The sequence below is a fragment of the Marmota monax genome, unplaced genomic scaffold (genome assembly GCF_021218885.2).
Source record: "Marmota monax isolate L192 unplaced genomic scaffold, Marmota_monax_Labrador192_F-V1.1 WCK01_AAM20220418_F8-fsc00030, whole genome shotgun sequence".
NCBI lineage: Eukaryota > Metazoa > Chordata > Mammalia > Rodentia > Sciuridae > Marmota > Marmota monax.
In genome coordinates, this window is record NW_026691988.1 from 5,216,463 (window position 1) to 5,236,374 (window position 19,912).

Consider the following 19,912-nt stretch of genomic DNA (forward strand, 5'->3'; position numbering starts at 1 on the left):
TTTTCTTCTGGGAGTTACATAGTTTCTGGTCGAATCCCTAGGTCTTTCATCCATTCTGAGTTGACTGAGAGATAAGGGTCTAATCTCATTCTTCAACATATGAATAACTAGTTTCTCTGTATTTTCTGTTCTGTACTCTTGGTCTATGTGTCTACTTTTGTGCCAGAGGCATGCAATTTTATTACAATATCTCGGTAATATAATTTGAAGTCAGGTATTGTGATACCTCTTGAATTGCTTTTTTGGCTGAGAATTGCTTTGTTTATTTTGGTTTTTTATCCTCCCAAATGAATTTTAGGACTTTTTTTTCCTAGTTCTGGAAAAAATGTTATTAGAATTTTGAAGGGAATGGAAGGAGTCTGTATACTGTTTTTGGTAGTATGGATATTTTAACAATATTAATTGTTCCCATCAATGAATATAGGAGGTTTTTTTCATCTTTTTGTGTCTTCTTCAATTTCTTCAATTGTTCTATAATTTTCATTTTAGAAGGGTTTGTTTGTTTGTTTGTTTGTTTTGTTTTTTGGTCTCCTTGATTACATTTTTTCCTTGCTTTTGTTTGTTTGTTTGATGATGCTATTGTGAATGGGATTGTTTTCCTGATATTTTTCTTAGCAGATTCATTTGTGATATGTAGGAAAGCTATTGATTTTTCATATTGATATTATAATCTGTTACTTTGCTGAATTTGTCTATTAGTTATAGCAGTCTTTTTTTTTTTTGATCTTCTAAGTATAGGATCATATTTTCTGCAAATGAGACAATGTGACTTTTTCCTGTTCTATTTTTGTTCCTTTTTTTTTATCTTGCCTAATTGCCCTGGCTAGAATTTTTAGTACTATACTACAAAGGAGTAGTGAGAGTGGACATCCTTGTATTGTTCCAGATTTTGAAGAAAATGTTTTCAGTTTTTTCCCCATTCACTATGATGTTGGCTTTGATTTTTTTTGTATGTAACCTTTATGACATTGAGGTAGGTTGTTTTTATCCCTAGTTTCTTCTGTGTTTTTATCCTGAATGGGTGCTGAATTTTGTCAAAGAAGTTTATCTTCATCTCTTGAGATGACTATGTGATTTTTGTCCTTAATTCTATTTATGATTTATTATATTTATTGAGCTGTATATTAAACCATTCTTGCCCCTCTTTGATAAAACCAATTTGGTCATAATGTGCAATCTTAATATATTGTTGATTATGTTATTAAAAATGTTTGTATCTGTGCTGGGGCTGTAATTCAGTGGTAATGTGCTTGTCAAGCATGCATGAGGCACTGGATTCAATCCTCAGCACCACATAAAAATAAACAAATAAAATAAAGGCATTCTGTCCATCTACAACTACAATTTTTTTTTTTAATGTTTGCATCTAAGTTCATCAGGGATATCAGTCTATAGTTTTCTTTCCTTGATGTGTCTGTGAGTGTGTGAGTATGATACTGGCTTCCATAGAATTTGGAATTCCATTTCATGGAAAATTTGAGTAGCTTTGGTATTCTTCTTTAAAAATCTGATAGAATTCAACTGAGAATCCATCTGGTCCTGGGCATTTTAATTGACGGGAAGGTTTTTATTACTCCTATCTCATTGCTAGATATTAGTGTGTTTAGATTTTCTATATCCTCTTGATTCAATTTTGGCACGCTATATGTGTCTAAAATGTATTCATTTATTTTTAGGTTTTCTAATTTATTGGATTATAAATTTTCAAAACAGTCCCTAATGATCCTCTGGATTTCTGTACCAAGCTCTATTTCTTAGCACCTGAATGATCTTAAAAGAGGGAATACATTTGTCATGAGGGGAAAAAGTGGCAGGATAGAAAGTGAGAGAGAGGAAGGAAGGAAGGGGAAAAAAGAAGGAAGGAGAGAGAGGGTAATGAAGAGGAGAGAGAGAGTGAAGAAAATGGCGAGAATTTACAGAGTCTCTGTAAATTATTGATTGAGTTAAGATATGTAAAAAGCTCAGAGCAGCACTTGGCCCATATTGGGGGCTCAGAAAATCTGTTCTCAGATAAGTGAGGTGATTACATGGTCTACGGGAACATAGAGATACCAAAAATGGTGCATTTTATATTTGAGAAAAAAATTGACCCAGCAAGTGGGGAAACTTCTCTGTAGTCACACAATTAGTAAGCAATAGCAGCAGGAATGGACACGAGTTACCCTGACCCTTCTCCTCCATCAACAAGGACACAGGTCAGGAGCTGACTTCTACCTAAGCAGTTAAGAGGTCTCCTGAAGCTGAGATCTTCATTATGTTGACACAATGATCTCTCACAACTCCTTCTCTCTATGACGTTTACTCTTTAAGTGTTAGATAATATAATAAGATAACATTTATAAAGCCAAGAACAAATTTCAAAGCTAGAACCTCAATTCTTAAAATACTTGATAAATGATGTCCATGCAAGCCCTCTCAAACCTTTTCCCAGGGAAAGAGTTTATAGAAACAATGTATTTATATATTTATATATTATAGAAACAATGTATCAGTACAATAAATAGTCTGAAGTGCTCTTTGTCTGCTCAGTTATAGAAATTTTTCTAACATATGTAAAATACTTGTTAAACAAAACTAAAAATGCCCTATGTTGTGTTCATTTATCATTATTAAGTATTTTATATGAACTACTACATACCAGGTATTGTGGACATGAAATGAATAAGACAAGTTTATTACATCTCCAGGAAAGGAAAAATTACAACTTTTCCCCAAACCAGGCCATCTGCTGCACAATAGCAAGATTCTAGAGAGATTGTGGTCTGCTTTGAGCAAAGAGCCTGCCCACAACTTGACTTTCTTCACCTGTGCCCGTCATGGCCTGTACTAAAATGAAAAGTTATTACTTGGTATTTTCTGGGATTAGTTTGAGCATCTGTTTATCCTGAACAGCAGATAGAAAGAATTGTTACAAGATAGTGACGTTTGATCAGCTTAATAAAATCAGCAGTACAATTCAATTCCACTCACTGGGAAAACTTTCAAATTCACATTTAGATTAATAATGGTAATGTACAGTAAAAAAATGCTTTGATCCAAAAGATTCCAAAGGCTTTGCAAATTTAGGTGGCTGATGTTCAAGAACAAAGTTTACACACAGCTGTTTGAAGCAGCAGAACAGCACAGTAATGCCTTCCATTCAGAGCAGAGTTAGACTCCTAAGAATTGCATGTGTCATGGGGAACATAGATTCTGGGAAAATAAAATCAGGTCTTTATGTGCAATTTCATACTCTTGAAACAATGGTGGTATTCACTAGTCAAATGAAGAGATATAAACGAAGTCTAACACATTTTCAATTTTATTACAAAAAGGCACATTATGCTAGTTTCTTTTTATCACAGTTTATCACAGTTAGTTAAGGTGACTATATTATTTGTTAAAGTTTTCATGTTTTAATTAGTTATACATTCCAGTAGAATGCATTTTGACACATTATATAAAAATGGAGTATAACTTCTCATTCTTCTTATACATGATGTAGAGTTACACCAATTGTGTAATCATATATACCCATAGGGTAATAATGTCCAATTGATTCTACCATCATTCTTACCCCAAACCCCTACCCTCCTTTCACTTTGCTCTGTCTAATCCAAACTACCACTATTCTTCCCCACCCCTGCCCCTATTGTAAATTAGCATCCTCACATCAGAGAAAATATTCAGCCTTTGGTTCTTTGGGAATGGCTTATTTTGCTTAGCATGATAATCTCCAGTTCCATCTATTTACTGGCAAATGCCATAATTTCATTCTTCTTTATGGTTGAGTACTATTCCATGTGTACATACACCACACCTTCTTTATCCATTCATCTGTTGAGGGGCACCTGGAGTGGTTCCATAGTTTAGCTATTGTGAATAGAGCTGCTATAGACATTGATGTGGCTGTGTCATTGTAGTATGCTGATTTTAAGCCCTTTGAGTATAGACCAAGGTGTGGAATAACTATATTCTTTAAATGCAAGTGGAAGTCTTTTTGAGAATAAACAGAGGACTTTTAGTAATTACATTAGGATAACAAGCATCACCTAGGAACATCACAGGCAAACCAGGACACTCAGCTACTCTGTGATTAGTGCGTTCTGAGTCATGTTCCCCATCATTATGGATCCCACTTCCCTTCATCTTGTATTTCCTCTTTCAATATTTTTTTCATATGGATCTTTTAACCTCCCTCCTACTTGCTGAATGACTACTAATGAGTGTGTTTCACATATCAGATATCATTCTAATAATTAGAGATACAGATTCAGTCCTTGGTCTCTGGAGACTTATATTCAGCCAGAGGTGGGAGCACACTTTAGGTAGCTGGATATGTAATTATAAATGTGGTGACAATTTTCAAGAGTGCATTACAGGTGAATCCTAGGGTCTGGGAGCACATCCCATCCAGGAGGTCTGGGAAGGCTCTTCATTGTAGCTACCATCTTGATGAAATTCTAGGGAATATGTTTACAATTCCTCAACTCCATCAATTGTTAGATTGTGCTCTTTTTCTGACATTATCTTCTCTTGCCTTTACTTTTTGAAAATTTTTATTATTTAAAAATTACCATTCTTTATTTTTCCTTTTTCTAATTACACTATATAGAAATGGCACAGGGTATGCTATAATGACCTCAACTTCAGCCTGTTTAAGACAAAGTATGCACAATTAAATTAATCTTGACTCCAATGTCATGAAGAATTTCTAGATATGCAATATAATGCAAGAGAAGATGCCTGAGCTACCAGTGGACAAATTTTCTTTCATGTGGATTCTAAAACACTGGCCTCAGTCAACGTTATTAACTTGATCCTCTTCAGTGCTTTGCCTGCTGCTCTTCATCTCCTGCCTCTTCTTGACCCTTCTCTTCAGGTCGGCATTTCCTAAGATTCTCTTCTTTAACCCGATTTTTCATTCTTACAAAGCTCTTCTACTTTTGGGCTTATGTCATTCCTCATCTTGTGTTTTCAAGGCAGTTTCCTACAGAGAGCCATCCTACATTTCCAGTAGAGTGCAAGACAGTGTCCCAGCCCCATCCACTGGCCCCACCCCAGCTCAATCCTCTGCAATCTTCATCTAGATTATGGCAATAACCTTCTGTTTTCCCAGCTCTGGCTTGACCCACCCCAATCCATAGTGCCTCCTCACCACAGCAAATATGATCTTCACAAACTGCATGATATTGTGCTAACCACTCTCTTAAGACTCTTCCCTTGCTGGCTTTTTCTTTAGTTAAAGCCCAGGCTTTGCACAGAGGCTGACACTCCCTTCTGAGTCTGACCCCTGTTTTCTAGACCTCCCTTGCCCTTCTTCCCTTGCCCTTCCTGCCCTAGCCCTGAAGGAGCACAGGTGCTGTTTTAGCTCCCGACCTCGCACACCTTTTCTTCTTCCTGACTTGCTTTCACCCTCTTCTAACTGACTCTCACTCATTCCTCAGGCCTCTGCCTTTCAAGAGCTTTCCTGGTTCTCTGAATTGGGACAAGGAGCCCGTGCAATGTGCTCTTGTGTAACCTTCTATTTTTGTTATCACAGCCCCATTTTATTCTTGCCTTTCAAGCTCTTGGCATTCGACACTTGGCCGTGGACTGGATTACTGCCTGGAATGTAAATACTACTAGAGAATGAGAAGCCTGAGCATGAGTTTGAGCTCAACAGTTACTAGTTTGAATAAGGGCCTGAAAGGTGTTTAGATTTTAGTATGAGATAAGGTGAGTCCACAAATGGAAAAATATTGGCAAATATGTATCCAGGAATTGGGAAATGCAAGACAAATAGTTCTTAAATCATTCTGAGTTTGAAGTAAATTCATAAAGGAAAATGATGGGAGCCAAGCTTCCATGTCTTGAATAGCAGACATTTGGTATTTACCTCAACTCTGTGGCACATTAGGTTCACTGGAGAGTTTTTATAAAAATACCAATACCTGAACTCCACCTCCAGAGATACTGATTAAATTAGTCAATGGAGAGATTTAGGTACTAACATACTTTTCCACATTTTTTTTTAAACTGATGCATCATGGAAATGGAAGGAGACCCTCAGGGTTATACAAAATTACATACAAGAGGAAGTGAGGGGAAAGGGGAAAAAAAGGGGGAGAAATGAATTACAGTAGATGGGGTAGAGAGAGAAGATGGGAGGGGAGGGGAGGGGGGATAGTAGAGGATAGCAAAGGCAGCAGAATACAACAGACACTAGTATAGCAATATGTAAAACAGTGGATGTGTAACCGATGTGATGCTGCAATCTGTATACGGGGTAAAAATGGGAGTTCATAACCCACTTGAATCAAAATGTGAAATATGATTTGTCAAGAACTATGCAATGTTTTGAACAACCAACAATAAAAATTAAAGAAAAAAATAAATAAACTGATGCATCAGAGTTGTACATATTGATGGACTTATTGTTACATATTCATACATATACACAATATAACAATAAAACTTGGCCAAATATCACTCCACAATTTTTTTAAAGTTTTCTTGGTGACTATCTTGAGATGAGAATCATAGCTGTCATAGGCAATTGCTTTGAAGTTTTTGAGCATAATCTGGTATATATTAAATTTGTAATAAAAATGTGTCAAATGAACACTGTGACTGTGTGTATCATCTCTTTTCTGCTGGTTGTAAGGAATTTTTGTGCCTTATAAACTTATTTATATTTTTCTTCATTTAAAAATGTCACAGTGGTTTTATTAAATAGTTACAGGTAATTATTCACAAAACCACTAATCACAAACCAAGTGATTGGATTTTCTCACACTTTGCTTTATTTTTTTCTTTCCTTGTATATGAACACATGTGTTTGAAACACAATTTCAGCTATTTTTTATTTTTTCCAAACGTGCATCTTTTTTTTTTCCTAATTCTATTATCCAAATATTTTAGGTAAAACTCACGGCTTTCAAGACAGGCCTAATGTCCATGTAGTGCAAGTGTATTCTAAATGCCATCTTTTCAAATGCCTTAGTCAATTATTATAAAAGGTCCCTCCAGTTTTATCCCAGATGGAAGAAACTCTTCCAGGCAAAGCAGAGAACATGATGACAGAATTTAGAAACATGTAGCCTCCGGAGAATGTTTGTGCCAGATTAGTTTTCACTTTTGCAATCTTGATTTCATCTCATACCACTAATAGAAGTTATAGTACACAGTCTATATGCTCACTATACAATGTAAGGTTTAGAATGCTCTTATGTTTTTCAAATAATGGATGTGTCTGTGTGTGAGTGTTAGAATTCTTCCTTCTCAGCAATTATCTTTAAGATGTTCTAAAAATTTCAGTCTTATACTTGAAAGGGAAATCAGCAATATTTGATTACTTTTATCAAGCAATAATTCTCAATGCAATATGTTTACTTGACAGGCAGACACAGAGATGATATGCTATAATCAAAAAACACATTCAACTAACATTGGATTTAATTATTGATTAGATTGAAAGACTTACAGCTATTCTACTATTAGAGGGAAGAAAAAAATATATTATCTAATGTATTAATATAATTTTAACCTTAATTGGGGAAGAATTTTCAGAATTCTAGCCCTTAACCCTCTGTAAAACATTTCCTAATATTTTACTCTTTTATTTGGGCTCAGGAAGTTGGTTTTTTTCTCCCCCTAAATGAACAGCAAAGTTATAAGTAAATCAATATTGAAAGCATAGCAAGATTGAAATTTTCCATCTTTTCATCATACCACATTTCTCCTGGTTCCTAAGCTCTAGGTTCTATGTTTTGTGTGCTCTAGTATTTTTTCCTAATTTTTCTTATATATCTAAACCATGTACTAGAAAAGAAAAAAAAAAGCAATGGGAAACACAGAACCCACAGTCCAACCCTTCATAAATAATCCAACAACAATCGAGTATTTATGTTGGCATGCAGCAGAAAGGCCAGACCTGGAGTTCATTGAAAATTTCTCTTAATTTAAGAATTGCAGTTTTTCCATACAATCATAAATAAAAGCAATGGTTATAAACTTTGGGCAGAGAAAGTGGACTGAAATTGTTTTTGAAGAAATACTGTTTTCTAATCTAATTGGAGATTAAGGAAACTTTTTCACTTTGTAATGTATGGTTACGTATAGTGGAGTGTGACTGGTGACTGATGTCTAAAGGGGTTGCTCAAGGTTACAGGAAAGACCCTGAGGAATTCTTACAGCAACATCCTGAAATAAGAGCCCTTGCATAATAGATTCACTGTGGTTTCCTTAGTGAAGGAGGCTCTGTGAAGAACACGCAATCTTTAACTATGCAGGATCAGGAGAATTGACTCCCCTGTAGGAATGCTTTTAGCTGTAGTTTACCCCTCTGTTTAAAAAGAGAGTTATGAGATTTGCTTAATTTGATCATTTTTCTTTTTTCCTTTTCTAATTTCCCTCCTGTATTATAAGAGATGAAGTTTCCTTTACATTCAAATGAAAGTTTGAGTTTTCCATTCATGGTATCTGGTAGATGCAAGGTCAAAAATTTACATAAGGGATTTGAATGTACAGCAAACATAACTGAAAGTTGAAAGAAGACAACATATTTTCTTCTTGAAGAGTATGTGTGGAGTAAAAGTTAGACTGTCCAATTTTATGGGGATAAGGGGTGGTGAGATGAGTATTATGGTTGTAGATCAAGAAATCTGGCAATATTTACCTAAAATTCCTTCTACAGTTTGACCTTGTTATTTAAGCCTTTACCAAGGCTTTTTATTTTAATTTTGAAATTAGTTTACAGATAGTATGGTATTAGAAATCTTAATGGAATTTTCTTGAATTCATAATCATCTGGAAGAATAACATGGCAAAATATCAAAGAAATTTTGGAAAAAAGGAGAATGCTGGGAGACTTACTGTACTGGTTATTAAAAATGTAATACAGAGCTACTCTAACAAGGTAAAGCAGCCGAGGTCCAAGAATCAAAACACAGATCAAAAAAATAGAGAAGAAAATCTAGAAATGAACTCTAATTATTCCAAGTATTTCCTACATAACAAATGCACCATCAAAAATAAAAATGAGCAAGGAAATAAATCTAACAAACCAAATGAAATCATTTATTAAATATATAATTTGAAAATCTAATAAATCATAAGGAAAGAAAATTAAGGAATAATGCTCTGACAGTGAATTAAATAAACTAGAGCCTAATATTACATCAGAATACATTTCAGATAAATTAAAAATGAATGTCAAAAACTCTAACTATAAAAGAGAACTAGTTTACATCAGCAGTAGTCTGATCACAGGTTGTAGAAGAACTAATCACTAAGGAAGAAAAAATTCAGCATTATTGGACTGGGGTTGTAGCTGAGCACACGTGAGGCACTGGGTTTGATCCTCAGTACCATATAAAAATAAATAAATAAAATGAAGGTATTGTGAACATCTAAAATAAAAATATTTTTAAAAAATTCAGCACACTTTAGTGCATAAAAACCCAAAGTGTGATATACCAAATCCTATCAAAAGCAAAATTAATGGGTTATCAATAAACTTGAGAATTTTTTTTCAGAAAAATTACAAAAGGTTATATCAATAACCATAGTCATAGCAGCCAGTAAGTGGACCAGTGGTACAACGAGTAAGCTCTTGTAAATAAAATTTACAGACAAGAAATATGCATATTTAATATGACAAATATACTAAAACATGCTTGCCCTCACTACTAAATAACTAAATATCAACTAAAAGAGAGACCACTTTGACTCTTGTGCTAATGAAGGGAAAAGAAGGTACAATAGGATGTCACAGATCCTGTACCCTAGCCCGTCCCTTTACCAGAGAAGCTTGCCACCCAAACTCCCTTTAGAGATACTACTGTATGATTGATAATATTGGTCAAGTAAAGAGAGCACAACATTATGTCACATAAGCTATTTATTACTGGTAAATATTGATGTTTCCTTAGGAGACTGCACCTGGAGGAACTGTTTCCTTATTGGTGGAATTATGACTCTTCATAGGAGACCCCTTTCTTGACCCTGGGTCTAGAATGGGGAGAAAAAAGTAAAACTGGAAAAATGGGAGAGGGGGTACTACCTAGCATGCATCTGTGATAGCCTCTGTATGCACAGTTGGTCACTGAGAGGGTTTTGCAAAGATTGGTTTTGTCCCTACCTACGAGCCACACATGTAGGTTAAGTTGTCTAATTCAAAGATTTTCTTTTAAGTAATGGATTCATAAGCAAGAAAGGATGGTAAAGGGGTTGGTTTTGTTGACAGAGCTTTTCCAAAATAGTAATACGTAATGAAAGTGAAAGAATGCTGAGATAGCCACTCTGATACTAATAAATGCAAAGAGCTTTAATTGAGGCAAGTGCTCTGTAAAGCATTTAAGGCATCAAGAGTTTTAGACTTTAAAAAAATCTGCTTTGACTCTCACATTTCTTAGAATTACTCGTTGAAAAAGTATTTTTCTTAAGTATCTGGCATTTTTCTAGGAGGTGTTGATAGAGCAATTATCAAGGTAGACCAGACACCTGCTCTTAAGGGGCTTGTATTCTAGTGGAGCAGGGGGAGAACAGACAGTAAATCTGTCCATAAATAAGGAAGCATGATAGTATAGGAAGTGATACAGAGAGTGAAGAAAATAAACTGGAGTAATATTGCCAGAGGGTTATCAGGGGGTTGTCATAGAAATTGTGAAGAAGTGAGATATTAGCCAATGTTCTCTAGAAAAACAACCAAAGAGGGCTAATTGTATGTGTGCACATCTGTTTGGATGGATCAATAGACAGATAGGTAGTGTCATGATTTGGGTCTGGAATTTCCCCCAAAGGCTAATGTGTTGAAGGTTTGGTCCCCAATACAGCAATGGTGAGAGATGAGGCATTTGAGAAGTGACTGGATCATAAGGGTTTTGACCTCATCAGTGGATTATTCCATTGATAATCAAATGGACTACTGAGAGGTGACAAGGCTGTAGGAGGTAGAATCTGGTTGAAAGAGTTGCTCCTTTGGGACAGGCCCTTGTCCTGGTCCCTTTTGCTTTCTCTTCCTCTAGTTCCTAGCTTCATGAGCGAGCAGCTTTTTCTTCATCTTGCTCTTCCACCATCTTGTTCTTCCTCACCTTAGACCCAAAGCACTGGAGCCCACCAATTATGGATAAAAACCTGTGAAATAGCCAAAATAAACTTCTCCTTTACGTTGCTCTTGTAAGGCATTTCAGTCACAGTGATGAAAATCTGACTGACAGATAAGTGGATGGACAGATAGATAGACATATATGTGTCTCTCAATATGTATCTATTTCTTTCTATGTATCTATCATCTATCTATCAGAAATTAAAGAAATCAGCAAATGCTATAAACCAGGGTATTTATTTCTCCTACTTTTTAAAACATTACCAGCACAGAACTGGTGGAAAGAGCTAAAGAGATAGGCAGGGGCCTTCAATATCATGTCAAAAAAATTGGGCTTTCAGTCTAAGTGTGATGATTAGCATTTTAAACCACATTATGAGTCAAAAGGAGTTCTGTTGCACTATGGAGCATGCTTTGTGGGTGGCAGGAGTTCAAGCAGGAAAGCTAATGAGAAGATAATTGAAGTAGTAAAGAGAAGAGAGGATTGGGACTGAACTAGAGTTGAAATAGGAACAAGAAGAGAGGTTAATAGCTTTGCAGGACATGCTTTTGATAGAGTGATGGTGGTTCTTGGATGTAGAAAGGTGCCAATAGAGAAATTCAAGACGAATCCTGGTTTATTGGCCTAAAAACTGGGCTCACGTTGGGGTTCTTTTATGAGATGAGGATCACTTGGGAGGGAGAGTTTCAGCAGAAAATGTTTCAACAGGGAGAGGGGAAGTTAGTTATTCCATTGACTTTAAGATGTTTGCTAGACTTGAAAATGCTTCAAGTCATCAAGGATGTTTTGTACAAAAACTCATATTTGGAACTCAGTGGAAAGATCAGGAATAGAGATGTAAGTATGAGAATTATCTCCAAATGCTAACTTTCCTAAGAAAATGCTCAGAAATGAAAACAGAGATTTCTAGGGTAAAAATGAAAGAAGTATACAAAATATATATGTCAAATTACTGAATAAGAAAAATATGAATGTCATATGTCAACACGTTAACAGTGCTTTGCTAGTACAAATATGAGTAGTTTAAATATCCCTTTATTATCTTTATCCTCAGAAATTCACTACAAAAAACAAATTTAAAAAATCCTTAAACTTAGGAGAAAATGACCTGATTTTAACAGTTTTAAAATTAAAATATCTAATGTGAGTGGCTAAAAATTATATTAGCTACTGATATATTTAGTTATTTCTTTGACCTAATGTGTTTGCAGTTGTATAGGCACATGGTTTTCTATTGTTCTTCATGTTATGATTCAGGTATGTTCCTTGAAATCCATGTATTAGAAACTTAATCCTCAAAGTCACATGTTGATGGAGTTTAGAGGTGAGCCTTTGGGACATAATTAAGATTAGATGAGGTCATGAGAGTGAAGCTCCCATGATGGTATTTGTGGCTTTATAAGAAGAGAAAGATAGCCCCAACCCCTGGGCTTCTCTGTCTTGTCCTGTGATGCCCTCTACCATAGTATGACACAATAAGACAACTTTCACTGTGAGTGAAATTTCCCATCTAGTCTTCATGAATTATCCTGTGATATTCACTGATGGCAATAGAAAACAGTCTACAACACTTTTTCATTATTAAAATACTTCATGCCCATAATTCATTAGAAAATACAAATGAATAAAGAGAAATAACAATTTACCTTTTACTGATATTTAATTTTGTTGAACTTATTTGCCACCATCTGTGATGTGCCTCTATCTTTTTGTATCTAATTATGAAACTATGTGTTATTAGTCCCCTAAAGGTGCATTTTTATCAAAGGTCAAAAAAGGTTCACTACATCATCTGGTTTCACGACTTGTGATAGTGATCTATAATGTCTAACCTCTACAATACTGCTGCAGTCTAGTGTTTCACTGGAATTTTTCGTTTTCACTTCAATGCCATAAAACTGCAACCTTAAATTTATTGCAATATTTACATATATGACAGCTGTTAAAACTACAGTAGTTGAAATACACTCAGGGAATAGTTACTAGGACAAATGTATATATAAACACACACACACACACACACAAACACTCTCTTTCTCTCTCGTATAAATGATTTATTGTAAAGTTGAACTTTTTTCCCCCTTGAGGTGAAAAAAGGACATAAGTGTTGATATTTACGTAATTAAGTTAACTAATTCACTCACTCCTTCATGCATTTCTTTATTCATATGAACATTTACTGAAAAGTTTATGAAGAACCTACTGTGTGTCACACATTGAACCAAATGCAGTGGAGTCAGGGAGAAGGGCACATAATTGGAAAAAGAGAACTACCATATGGTGAGAACTGTTGAAAGGGTATAATCAAAATACTTTGGAATCACAGGAGGGAAAGAGAGAGGGTAAGCTTTGAGCTGGGTGTTAGAGGATGAATGAGCATTTACCAGGCAGAAGAAACAGTGTTTGCACCTGCAAGGAGCTAAGAAAGGAGGAAGAATGATTGAGGCAGGAAATAAAGCTTGAAAAGGAGGTTTGGATCAGCCTGTGTTGATGCGTCTTCGGTGCCAAGGTAAGGAATTGGGATTACATAGCTCAGGTCTGGAAAATCAACAAAGGTTTCATTGAACTGGAAATGGTCAGGATTCCTTTGCGTTGGGAAGAACATTTTGCAGGAATGTGAGAACAAATTAGATGGAAGCAACCAGGGAGAGGCGAGTCCAATGTGAGAGATAGAGAAGTCTGAAATTTTTTAACAATCTCTGAGAACGGGAAGGGATTAGGAGATTTGATCAGTAAAAATGATTTGATTGATTAAAGTAAGAACAAGGTAAGGAAGAAAGAAAGAGAATAAAATTTTTAAATGAAAACTGGGTATGAAAATCAGAGAGATTGGGAAGTGATTTGAAGAAGGGTCAGAATCAAACAGATGGTGTTTTAAGGATAAATGAAATTTGAGAATGTAGATATAAGGTAAAAATATTGGGGGAAAACAAGGAATAATAAACGTTTGTAAACAGAGAACAATGTGCTTGAAAAAATGTTCTAATTTTTTCCTGGGAATAGGAGGGAAAAAAAGAGGGGGGGCTGATAGACTGTCTTGCATCTAAACTGAAGAGGTATATGGAAGAAAGGGTCGAATTTGAAGATGATCAAAAGGAAGGTGCCTGGTACAATGAGATTAAGAGTCCTCTCACTTTCAGATCAAGATGAGTGGAGAACTCAACCTGAGGCAGAAATATATGTTGCCAATCCAGCTCTGCCGTGGACAGGTGCTTGATGGTGCCAAAGGAGACAAGCACGTGTAGATGCCACAGTTTTCCTTCTATGTACACTTTCTAAATAGTCTCATGGCTTTAAAATGACATGCAGACCATACATGGGATATTCTGTGTTCCAGTTTTGGCTCCATCACCTACAAACGTGACTTTGTACAAATCACATAAATTTTACTTTTGTGAACTTCAATCTCATTACATATAAAAAGGTATTATTAACATGTTCTCTGCCTACCTAACTCAATTTTTTATTGCCCAATACTAGGGATTGAACTCAGGGGCCCTTCACCACTGAGATAAATCCCCATCTCCCCCACCACCGCCTTTTTTTTTTTAATTTGAAACTGGATTTGGCTAATGTTCCCAGACTAACCTCAAACTTGCAATCCTCCTCCCTCAGCCTCCCCAGTACTTGGGATTATAGGCACAAGCCACCAGGATACCCAGCTCCTATTAGATTTTGTGAGGAGTATATGGAAATGCTAAGAAAAAGGCATCAAGCATTAAATCACTACTCAAGTATAAGACATTCGTATAGCTATTATCATTACTACTGTGTTTAACCAACTAAGACCATAGGACACAACAAAATTGAGAGAACTTGCTAAGGATTAGTATCTGAATTGGTGGTGTGAGAAAACCTCAATTTGTATTACTGAGATTCACCAATCCCAGGGCATACATTGAGAATCATGATGAAAATCAGGAACAATGGATTGTAGGCGTTCTTTTCCATGACCCTGTGGTTCTTTCTACTCCCCAGTTCCAGCTGCTGGCTTCATTCTAGTCAGCAGGGCCAAATTGCAGATCAGATTTCAGGGAAGCACAATTCTAGTCTTTGTGATCTCTAATTTTATAGTTTCTTTATAGAGAAAACAAAAGGAGAAGACCTCACATTCAAGCACAACTTCTTCCAAGCAATTTCTTTACGAGAGCCTGAGAGGTTCAATGTGAACTAACCCTGTTCCCTCAACAGCCAGCTCTAGCCACATGGCCTCCATGCCCAGCTCCCCAAAGAGACCCATCAGAGACACCTTCCCTGATTATAAGCTATGGGATAAGCACTACTGACCTCTTTCTATTGTCCTTGCCCTGCTCCACCAGTATTCTTGAATTCTAGTATTCACTAGCATTCTTACCTGTACCCCTTCATAACTCTGGGAACTCCACAAGAACTGGACTTAGTATCATGGACCATTGTAATCTGCTACATGGAAGGCGTTAAAAAAATAATTATTAAACAAAAGGATGAAAAAGCATCTGTAAACAGATATGGAAATTTCAAAGGACCTGTGTTCTTAGAAGGACTTTCAAAATTTAAAAATATAAAATCATATGAGGATTATCACTTAAGATTAAAAGCAAAAGAAAAAATACAGATTCAGGCAATTGATAGGCTTTGAAGGAAAAAAGCAGGAGATCAGAACGAGATCAGTGGCACAGCAGATAGAATGCAGTTTCTAATAGGTTGTTTAATCCATCTTGGGGGTTCTAGAAACCTTCCAATTTTACAATCCCCAATCACTCATCTCACACAACCCCTTATTTCCAGGCAAACAGGGATTGTTGTCACTCTGGATTTTAGAGTCAGATGTTTTCCAGGATTTAAATTTCCCACTCATATTTTTTAGCAGTTTGATCTTGGGCAAGACATACTGTCTCTGACTTAGTTTCTTATTTATAATTGAGGATGAAAATGCCTGGACCAAAGGTTTGTATGCATTTATTTCAAAAAGACTATGTAGAAGGCTTCCATTGCCTGGTACATAATGATAGCCGGAAAAACAGGGAGCAGTATTATTAAAGTCCTTTGTTGATAACTGATATTCAACAAATGCCAGCTAAAAACCAGATTTTATGCCAATTCCTGAGTGTGCTTTATGACATGGAAGATGACTTTTCATAATAGAATTATACTATTTCAAAAGGTATGATAAAGACTTCAGTGTGAAATACTGCCTTTGCCTTTCTGTTCTAGTATTTATCATAATTTCTTCAATTAAAGAAAAGCATTTTTGTTTTCATGGTGTTCACTATTATTAAAAAAGTGGTGCAGTCAAACATAAAAAATAAAACTTTTATAAAATTTATAAAGTTTTATCCATTTTAAAACATTTCAGAAATAAATATTTTTACCTATCAGTTTTAATAATTTATTCAAATCCTTCAAATTTAGTTTGGTATAGATTGAGAATAATATATTTTAGGAAACTAAAATTCTTCTCATCAACAAAAACAATTGTTTCGACTAGTTTTATGAAACAAAAGCTTTTAAAATAGTCACTTGGATTTGATTTGAAAAAAAAAAATGCTCTCTTGTCTGTTTCTGTTAATGCCCACATGAGTTTTACTAGTTGCAACTGAAATCACAAAAACCAGGGCTTGATGCTTAGCTGGCAAGAAGCCAGGATAATGAAATTAATAACATATGCTGAAGAACCCATTTGTAACAATTTTTCCATTAAAAAAAAATGATTCGGCTCAAAGCTACTGACAGGGCTTTCCCCCATCCCCACGCCTTTATTTTCTTTTGCCTTTAATATGTCTGTATGCTGAAGCTTGTGGTTCTGAGTTATTCTCAACTCACAGGACTTCAGCGTTCAAGCAATACTGGGGCTGTTAGGCAGAAAGTTGTTTTTTGTTGTTGTTGTTTTGGAATGGTCTTATTTTTTTAGGTCATAGTTGAATTCTGCTAGTGTCTGCCAACCAACCTCACTCTCCAGGTGGGATCCCAGCCCTGTCTTAAGGACACTCTTTTTTTTTTTTCTTAACTTTTCTTTTTTTCTCTCCCACTTTTCATTGGTGCATTAGAGTTGTACATATTGATGGGATTTGTTGTTATGTATTTGTACATGTAAAAATATTACAGTATGATTTGGCCAATACCACTCCCCAGCATTCCCTCTCCCTCCCAACCTCTCACCCCTTGCTCCCTTTCTTCTATTGATGTCTATTTGGGTTTTTGGGAGATTGACCCCCACCTTTGTTTTCATTTTTCCTTTTTAGCTTCCACATATGAGAGAAAACATATAACCCTTAATATTCTGAGTTTGATTTACTTCTTTTAATATGATGGTCTTTAGTTCCATCCATTTTCCTATGGATGCCATAATTTCATTTTTTTATGGCTGAATAAACCCATTATGCATATGTAACACATTTTCTTTATCTAGTCATTTGTTGATGGACATCCAGGCTGGTTTCGTAGTTTGTCTATTGTGGATTCTCCCTCTATAAACATGAATATGCAATTATCACTATAGTAAGGTGACTTTAATTCTTCAGGGTAAATACTCAGACGTGGTATAGCTGGGTCATGTGGTGTTTCCATGCCTAGACTTTGGAGGAGCCTCCATATGATTTCCATAGTGGTTGTACTAAATTACAGTCTCATTTGGAATACTTTTTAAGACACAGTTTGCATTGTATTGACTGGCTTTACCTGTCAGCAGACTGACATGGAACTTTTCTGCCTGGAACTCTCTAATCCCAAAGGCCATGTCTAAATGTATATGCATCTTATTTTGAAAAAAAGTCCTCTGAGGCACTGTCTAAAAACCTCACTTCATGTATATCACCAGCAAGACTGGTGATTTAATTTTCAACATATAATAAACTAGGGGAAGCAAATTAAGAGGAAAGAAATAAGTGACCAACAACTGTAGAGATAACTGACAACTGAACAGGAGTCAGAGACTCTAAACTGGGCATAGGAAAACCACAAGACACCCCTTCACTAATAGATGAAGAACTTTTACCAGCTTAAGAGTTTTGGGGCATCACAGGATTTCAGGAATCGGGAGGCTCTAAATTATTGGTGTATTGTGATATTTATACAGATCAGCTTGAGCTATAAGGAAAGGTCCAGTTCCAGATTCACTGCCAAAGAACATGGGCCAGACTGTCATGTACTTTCTCACAATTGTTCATATAAAGATTATTAAGATTATGTTTAAATATATATATATATAGTTGTCCTTCAGTATCTATGGGAGATTCTTTCCAGGATACCCAAGGATACCAAAATCTGTGCATGCCCTTATAAAAAATGGTGTGATATTTACACCTAGCCTGTACATATTGTCCACTATACTTTAAATCTTCTCAGTTACTTAGAATACCTAATAAATGTAAATACTATGTAAATTATATTTTTATGTATTAACCAGGTATACTTTATTAGTCAACCTGTTAGCCAGCCAGACTTTGAGAGACAGCGTCAATTCATTCTTCCTACCACACATTTATTGAACCTTTGCACTAGACTATATCCTGGTAATATATGCTTATTATGGCATTATTTAAGGAGTAATGACAAGAAAAATGCCCATATATGTTCAGTACAGACACAACTTCTTTTCCTAATATTTTTGATCTATGGTTAGGTGAATCTATGGGTTCAGAACCTGTGGGAACAAAGGGCCAACTGTATGTGTCTTCATAGCAACTCATACATTTAAATGTGTTTGTATGATTGGCTATGCATAGAACATATTCAGGGTACGCACCAATAATGGAGCTCTCTGAAGAACAGGCTGGAGTATAGAAAGTAGACATTTTTATTTTATTTAGTTTTATTCTGTTGAGGTTTTCAAAATAAGTGTGTTTGTTTTCATAATAAAATATTTAAATATGTTCTAGAAAGCTTAAAGCACCTTATTACCCATGCACATTTTATAAGTCAACCCACAAATCACCAGATCTTGAGGGACAGGATCACTATCCATTCCCCCTGACAAACACGTATTGAACCTTTGCACAACATTGTATCCTGGTATGGTGTCGCTTATTCTAGGAAGAAAGTATAAATTATTTCTAGTTCTTTCTCTCAAGAAACTAGTAACTGAGTAAGAAACTAAAAAGATAAGGAAAATGTGTATGAAGAATGTGAAAAAGCAGCGGAGAGAGACTTAGGGTGCATCCCAGGGGTTGGCTGGGAGTCTAGTGGAAAGAGAAAGGGAGCATCAGGAGAAGACAGGATAGAGGGCACTAGGGCTTGGCCAAAGGCGTGACAAGGAGAGACGGAAGACAACCTGCAGCACTATTAAAATGTTAGAGAGGTCATCGCCATCCCTAAGCCAATACAAGGAATGGACACACTTAACAAACACATATTAATAAATACTTTTAAAAAAGCATTGCAAACTTGCAAAGGGTCTACTTTGTTGCTCTGCCAAATATTTAGGACACCAAAGTTAGATCTTCTTCATTTTGAGCTGTTCTTTTTTCTTGTTTTGAATTCAGAAATAAACAATGACAAAATTCATCCAAAGATTCTTTCTCATCAAAGAAGGCCTCAATATTTGGTTTAAAGTTCTCATGCCTCTATCACTCTATTTGAAAGATAAGAAGGAAGAAAACAAACTGGTATCCAGGGCCTGTCATCTTCTTGAAGGTTCTCCCACACTGCATTGCCTTCTGTGAGATTATATGACTATATTAGGGGGTTGAAGGGAGAAGTGATATTTAGTTGAAAGTTGTCATGATATTGAGTGTTGACCTGATCACTATCTCCAATTCAGAGAGGAATGTGTTAAAAACATTTTGTGATTGTGTCTGTGATTGTGACAAAAGACTTCAAGTCACATAGAACAGCTCTCGTGGAGGGCATGAGGGTTTATCTGAGGA